The following is an 8,125-nucleotide window of genomic DNA, read 5'->3' as shown; positions in this document are numbered from 1 at the left end:
TATTGTAAAGTTACCTTTTCCTAACCAATAGAATTGCATGTTAACTTTTGAGTGTTACACATCAGTGATGACGATTTTTGAATATAAATGTTGTAACTTGTATGAAGTTCGTAGGAGTTTTGAAGCGAGAAGGGTGATCGCATCACTGCTGATATCCATGACTCCCCGTTTTCTGTACTTGTCATTAAACGGACTCCCTTTGCCAAACCATTGAGTTGTCCTTATTTATTGGTGTTGGAGTAATGAATCTGCAGCCCCATCCATCTCAAGGGTGCAGCTATCTCATCTTAAAGTACTTCTGAGCAAGCCTCGGCTCTATGGCCCGGCTGGGGGTCTCAAGTACATGCCATCAAGACGGAGATCCTCCTCATCGGCACACCTTCACCATCCTTTCCCCTCACTCTCTGTCCGGCCTCCCTTGACCCTCCTCCTACCCCCACCTGCGAGGCTAAGAACCTCGGGGTCATCTTTGACTCCACCCTTTCCTTCTCCGCCCACATCTCTGAGGTCTCTAAAAAGTCAAATTTCTGACTGCACCTCCTCAGAGGTACTCTGCCTTTCCTCTCCTTCCCCCAGAAGCTCATGGTATCTCAAGCTCTGGTTCTCTCTAGCTTGGACTATTGTAATAGCCTCTTTCTAAATGTACCTGCCTCTACTCTCTGCCCTCTGCAACTAATCCAGAACAGGACTGCGAGACGTGTCCTTGTCCTCAAGCCCTGGGATCGTATATCTCCAGCTCTGAAATCTCTTCACTGGCTCCCAGTGAATGCAAGGATTAAATTCAAAACCCTCTGCATTGTCCACAAGGCTCTCTGGGGCCTGGGTCCAAAATACCTTCAGCTATCCCTCCGCAAATACCTCCCCTCTCGAGCTCTTCGCTCCTCTACTTCCAACTCACTCAGGGTCAGGCGTTTTTCTAAAAAACAAGCTGGGGGTAGATCTCTGTCTTCAGCTGGGGCCTCCCTCTGGAACAGCCTCCCTGCCACTCTAAAACTTGAGGAGAACCATCTCCGGTTCCGGAAGCACCTCAAGACCTTCCTCTTTTCTTCTGCCTTCGCTCACCCTCTCCCCTGCTGATCTGTTCTCTCTTGGCACCGTGCACCTGGCCACCCTCTGTGTTTTGGGCCCAGGTACCTGCTCATCCTGTCACCCTCCCGCACTGCCTCCGGGCCAACCCTTGCACTGGGGTCTGTATCTGTACCCATACAGCCCCCCTTTTTCTTCCTGCACTTATTGGACCTACCCTGTCTGCTGCCTTAAACTTAGCACTTGCAAATTGCTGGCTGCATTACCACTGTTTGTTGCCTTTATTATTTATTTATTGTTATTTATCTGTTTCTCCTCTGCTTCGCACTTTTCACTTCTCCCCCCTTCCATGCACATTTCCCCTCCCCCATCTCCCATGCACTTGCGCGTTCTCAATGTCACTGGGCCTAGTAAGATCGCTGTTTTGTTCTCCCCTGTTCCCCTCCCTTGCCTTGTCGCGCTCTGAAACACTTGTGTACGAGCGCGATAGAAATAAAATATCAATAAAAAAAAAAAACAGAAAGACCAGGTATGCAGTGCTTGTGTGATGTTTTATATAACATGTTGCCTATTAGCTCCACTTCTTTATAAATTGTATGTATCTGATATGGGATTAACAATGCGTAAATGTGGGAATTTGCCCCCGAATATTGCAATGGACTTTTAGCATAAGGAAGGGAGGGGGAGAGTGGGAAGGAAATGGGAAGGAAATGGAAACAGGCAGGCGACTACGGTTCTAGGCCTGAAAACCTTTATGGTAGAGCCGGAGAAAACAAAAGGTGAGGGAGAGGGGTGCAGAAATGGATGGGAGAAACAAAACAAGCAACTCTCGTACTAGGCCTGAAAACATTTCTGATAGTGATAGAGATCGGGGGGGAGGAAAAAACAAGTCAGTGGAGGGGGAGCAGACAGATGAGGTTGCTATCATACTAGGTCCATGGACAATTCTGATAGAGTAAGTCCATAGAAGAAAGTAAGGGGAGGAGAGGAGGAGGTAGGAAAAGGGAGAAAGGGGGAGGAGGAGAGAACAGAGAGTAAGAAGTCAAAAAGAGCAGAGAAGCAAGAGGGGAGAGCGAATACAATTGCAGAAGTCAGTAGTAACACATAATGTTGCAAGCCTGGATGCAAGATGAAGATGGGAACAGCATGATTCAAGGCCATGAGAAAGGGTGATGCACCGTGAATCAATGAAGTCCACACATGTCATATCCAGCATTGGCCACAAGACGGTAATGGTGAAACCAGAATGTATCAGGACAGACTCCTGCACAAGTAGACTGGAGGAGGGAAGGGTGAGCAAGGTAGAAGAATCAAGCAAAACAGGCAACACCTGTGTGCGAGAAGGGGGGCACAAGGGAACATCATGGGGGACTAGATGGGTGGGAATGGCCTGTGGGGCCAGAGGGAGTAAACACATGTTGGAGCATGATTACCTGCTGTTAGAGCAGGTGTTCGGGCCTTGGATCCTCCTGGTCCGAACAGGTCCAAACAGAAATTACCCTTTTCTTCGACTGCCCTTTGTTTGGGATGCCCAGGCGAGAGGCACCCTTGATCTAAGAGTTAAGAGCAGGAAGGAAGAGGCAGGGCTAAGAAGGGGGGCAATGCTTAGGCCAGGTGACCATGATCCACTTGCATATGCTCCCCATCTGCAAAGGAAAAGAGGCTGGAGGGCTCCTTATGTAGGGGAAAAGAGCGGCAACCAGGAATGCACCAGGTGGGTGGGGCTTGGGCCAGGTAACCAAGATCCACTTGCACTGAAAAACAAATGTGCCATGACTGCATCAAGAGAGTATCCATCAATGAGACATGGTCCATGCCACACATCCTCAATGCACTGTGACTGATATCTGTGTCCTATGCTCTTGCAAGCCCCTCTGGTTACACCTAGCTCCCATGGCTGATGACACATGTGCACAATCGAGGTATGCCACAGGTGGTGGCCTACAATGAGGCACATGTCAGGACCATGCTCTGCATTGAGTGCACATTTGGCCTGCTGAAGGGACAGTTCCAGTGCCTCAACTGTACCGGGGAGCCATGATGTACAGGCCAAAAAAGGTTGGCCACACATGTTTTGCCCGGTCCATGCTGCACAACATCTGCCTCAGAGAAATGTCCCCTTGCCCCCTGAGGTGGACAAATCTCCTCCAGCATTCAATGATGCACTTTCTGCAGATGCAATGCTGCCCCACATTGAGTGTGTGGAAGCCAGGGATGGGCGTCTGGTGTGGTAAGAACTTATTGAAGCTTTGTCTTGACACATTACTATTTACATGCATCAAACATTTGTACATACGCATGTTTTGAATATATAACCTTCACACAAAAAGTATTTTCCTTGCATTTCTTCAAGTGAACTTTACAAATGGGGTGAGCTTCCATCCCCGACACACCTTCACATTCCGCCTTCCCTATCACCAACAACCCTTTCAACCCACCTGCCCATTCCCAACACCCCTTCCCACCACCTCCTCCATCCTCAACAGCACTCCCAGCCCACCTTCCCCATCCATGAACCCGTTCCCACCCACCTCCCTGTGCCCAGTGAAATAGTGTCATGTAAATACAAGTCATTTCTGTGGCCTCTTGCCCTTGCCAGTCTGCTTGGGTAGTGTACGGGCCACATTGTGGAGGGAGTGGCGCAGTGGGCTCACAGGCAATGACCCCTCCATGCAGGGGGGCAGAGATGTCAGGTTCAGAATCCTGTTACCAGATTTGTTGTAGGGTGAGGAGCATGCTGGCATGGATACATTCGGTGAAATCTGATATGCCCCCTGTGTGCTCCCTCATCCTCTGGTCCACAGCTGTGATGGGAGCAGTTGCCCTAGACAACTGGCAGCACTGGCAGTTCAATAACCTCTCTATTCTTCATGAGGAGCCATGAACACTGTCCCATATTGACTGGCAATGCTGCACCAGCTTCTCTGCCAGGTTTTCTATGGTGACCTGGTCCTGCTCCATGGCATCCAGCCTGCCCAGATTGCTTCAAGTGAATGTTGACGTATAGGCTGTGAACTATGGAGGGTGCCAGGGCTGAAGCAGGGAACCTGAAGGCTGTGTCATTTCCATCAGGTGTATTACTGCCATCACTCCCTGTATCAGGCTCACCCTGGCAATGGGAATAGCTGTCTGCCTGAGGTGATGAGGGGGACTAAGCAGGCAGATGGGTGGGTGCAGGTGTTGTGCCATGTGTGACACTGCCTGGATGCTGCTCCTCAGAGATCACCATAGGGGCCCACTGTGGAGTGGTGGTTGCAGCTGCTGACGTTGCTGCACGTGCAGAAGCAATCTGAGTGCCTCCATTAGGCGTTGTGCCATCCTTGCCATGTGTAGTGCTGATTGAGGGGCCACTGGGGACACTTGTGGGAACTGTGGCTGTCTCAGCAATTGGCATGGCTGACATGGTAATGCTGTGCTCTGGCCCTGGCACCTCGCTATTGCTCTTCCTCTTGCTTTTCAAATGCCTGGCATGGACCAGGGTGGAGGTTGGTGTGCTGCCACCAGTGGTAGTCTTCAGGGAATGGGGGGGGGGGCACTGCCTCACTAGCCTGAGTCAATTGTGAACCTGTTGGGCGGATAATGACATGCTGTCAGTCATCATGCATACTAGTACATGGGCTAGCAAGACACACATGCAACATGATGTATGGACATCCTACACACATTTTTTGTGATGGGCACCGTCAATTTGCAGGCCAATGAAGACAGCTCATGGAAGGTGGTAGTAGTGTCTGCTGAGGGTGTACTCAGCACATGCAGGAGCACATTGCCTGCTGGCATGCCAATCTGGTCTGTTAATGTGGTGACGCATGGGTTTCACTATGCTGTGCAACTTGGTCTTTCACAAAGCACATGGGTTCTTTTCATTGTTCCATATCTTCAAATGTAGATTTCCCCTATGATGTATGTGTATTTGAACAGTATCCCACCTTCCCTTGCACATGCATGTGGTCACAGTGCATTTGTACAGATTGCATGTGGTTGCCCATTCCCCTGACCACTGGGCCCATCCATGCTGGGGAACACATTATTTTGCCATGTGCATTTTCATTGGAAAGGGAACTTAAAGACTGTGCAGCATCTCCTTTTGTGTTTGCTCCCACTTCAGCAATACCAACAACCTCTATCCCTTACATGTGGGGGATTCTGCTGGCCTTTTCCTGCCATGGGGCCAGGGCGAGTCATTCAACGGTGCTGCTCAAGTGGCGTAACTCTCACGCCCGTGGATGATATGATATGATATGATATGATATGGCATTTGTAACGTGCCTATACACAAGTGTTTCAAGGCGCGACGAGGCAGGGAGGGGGGAACTAAAGGGGAGACAGACAACGATCCTACTAGGCCAGGTGTCATTCAGACCGCGCAAGTGCAGGATGGCAATGAGGCAGCGGACCCTGTCCTCTAGGTTGCTCCATATTTTGCGGCAGTCCTCGCTGACCCATGGGCCAATGCCCACTGCCACAACCTTGTCCTGGATGCGAGCTCAGATGGCAGCTATCCTTTGGCCAGAAGTCCTCCTCTGCCTGGAACCATCCATCAGCAACTGCAGAATTTCTGCTTTCGAAGCATCATCTTCTCACTTTGCCTTTCACCTTTTCCTAAGACATTTTCCACATAACTGTTGTCTACGAATGCCACTTGAAATAAGACATTCGGGGTGGATTGGATTTTTAAAGATAGCCACCTCCAGCCTTCCCATTTCTGCAATTATGCTATTTCCGCCCGGTGGTAATTCCACCAGCAGATATAGTGCTGGGTAGGGTGGCAGTAACAGTATTTCCACCAATTCTGGGTGGAATTACCATCCGAACTTGATGTACGCGGTAATTCCACTGGACGGAATTACTGTTACCGCCGTTGGTGTGTGTGAACGCTCGTCACATTGAAATGCAGTGGTAATTGCACGTGATGCGGCCCAGTGTGTTTTAAACTAAAGCAGGATTTTTGTTTGCTGTTCTCAACAAACTTATTCTACTAGGTGGGACTTCTTGAGGGCAGTATTGTAAAATAATTGATTGGTGCCAAAGTCAGAGAACTTGGCCCAAGAACGCCTCCAGTGAAGGCAGCAGTGAATTATCTCATGATAGTGTCCTGTAGAATTGTCTTCAATGCCATTAGGGCATGCTTGGATAGAGTGCCAAGCTCCCACTGCTGTGTTTCATTTCAAGCTCCAATAAATTGTGTATTTTGCTTACTGCACCAGATAAAAAATCTATATTTACAGTAAGTGTGAAGTAAGGTCAAAATGAGTATCTAGAAGTGAGCTGAGTGACAGCAGAAAAACCATCAGAGAAAGATTCTGATTGGATCATGTGACTCAGAGTTTCAGATAGCTTGCATCTATCTCAAGTTGGAATCCTCATTGCAAGACTTATGATTGGCCAATCAGTGCATTGCATAGTGAAACATTAAATATAAATCATCTCCAGGGATAGTCGTCTACCTTCAGCTCTTTACCCTATTGCAACTTTATGTCTTTATACCTGTTCTAATGCCTCCCCTCTACGTTTCATGTTGAGCGGATCTGTAGTTCCAGGATTTAGACATGGCACCACAGGTTTGGATTGGTGTGTTCCTCTAAACCCAACCACCCACAGGCATCTTCCACCTCAGACTGCATGTGATGCTTAATGGGAACTCTTGACATCATTGGAAGATGGATGGGGGACTTCTGGCTACAGCTCAATGATGCCAAAACAGACATGGCACACGTTGGTGTAAATACACAAAGGGATTTCCCAGATCATCCTGTAGTTAGCTTTATGGCAAACCTGTTATGGTAAAGATCGAAGTTAGTAACTTTGGTGTATTATTAGCCACTGGGATGTTTCTAGGTGAAACCATTTGCTAACAGTGTACAAAATCTGATTTTGGAATGGGACGTTAATGAAAATGATAACCCGGTGAATGACGGGGCACTCCCCCATTGGCCAATTTCCTGCCCATATAAGCCTGTATGTCTTGGAAATTCAATAAGAAGCTCAGAAATCGGCCAATTGGAGGGGTAGCCATGTGACTTCCCCATTCTCTTCTTCCAGCAGGGCTCTCAGAATGGTGCTCCCATCATAAGAGGAAGCAGAGGCGTTGCTAGGGGGTGGCTAAAGTGGCCATAACACCTGGTCTTTTGGTTGTAGCCCCGGATAGAATCTCAGGAGCTACAACCAAAAGGCTTACTAGCCCCGAGTCCCAACAGTTACGACATTAGCGTAGCCCCGGGTCTTTTCCAGACCTAGCAACACCCCTGAGAGGAAGCACTGCACTGGGAATCCAGCCAGTGACTAGGCTGCCAGCAAGGCGCTCCCATGATGAGAGGGAGAGCTGTGCTGGGAGCCCTTCTGTTGGTGGGCCTGTCATAGCACCGCTCCATCTCATCACGGGAATGCTTCGCTGACAGCTCCAAAAGCCACCTACACCACTAGCAGGTGTGGCATGGGCACAGTGAATCCTGAACACCCACGCTATGCTGTCCTCAATAAGATGGGGGGGGAGAGAGAATCGCACGTGGCAAATATGGCATGGCTACTCAACACTTGCCTTTCTGGGCCGCACCCGCAGCTGCTCGGCTGGATTCTAGCCCCTCGCTCCTCAGCAAGCTGTACGTTGTTTGCCTTTAACCCACCCACTCCGCGTGCATAGGTCATATTAGCATTGTAGACCATACCCTTGGCTTGTACTGCTAGTTGTGCACCGTAAACCTCAGTAAACTCGTTTGCTGTGCTCCGGCCTTTCACAGAGTGGTCAGGTCCCATAAGTCCGGATACATCCCTCAGGATAGTACTGTCAAACTTAAGTATGATCCCTTTTCTTGATAGAAGATGAGAGAAGTGTTGGTGGGAGCTTAATTTACAAAAGTCTTAATTGTGTCCTCCGGACTGCCAAATAACCCAAGAATCAGCAGTGCGTTTGGCGGCATGTTTATAAAAGACACAATCATGCATTTGTGGCAAGCACATCATGGCACTGGGCGCCTATAAAGGAGCCAATAAGCCTCATGCTTGCTTGTCTAGCTTCTAAATGCTCTCATCAATCTTACACTCCAATCTTCAGGAGAAAAGTACAAGGTACTGCCCGATAAACACTCTGCAATCGGCCGAT

Source organism: Ambystoma mexicanum, chromosome 1p (assembly GCF_040938575.1).
Source record: "Ambystoma mexicanum isolate Mex_15411 chromosome 1p, UKY_AmexF1_1, whole genome shotgun sequence".
Taxonomy (NCBI): domain Eukaryota; kingdom Metazoa; phylum Chordata; class Amphibia; order Caudata; family Ambystomatidae; genus Ambystoma; species Ambystoma mexicanum.
This window is presented reverse-complemented; position numbering follows the sequence as displayed.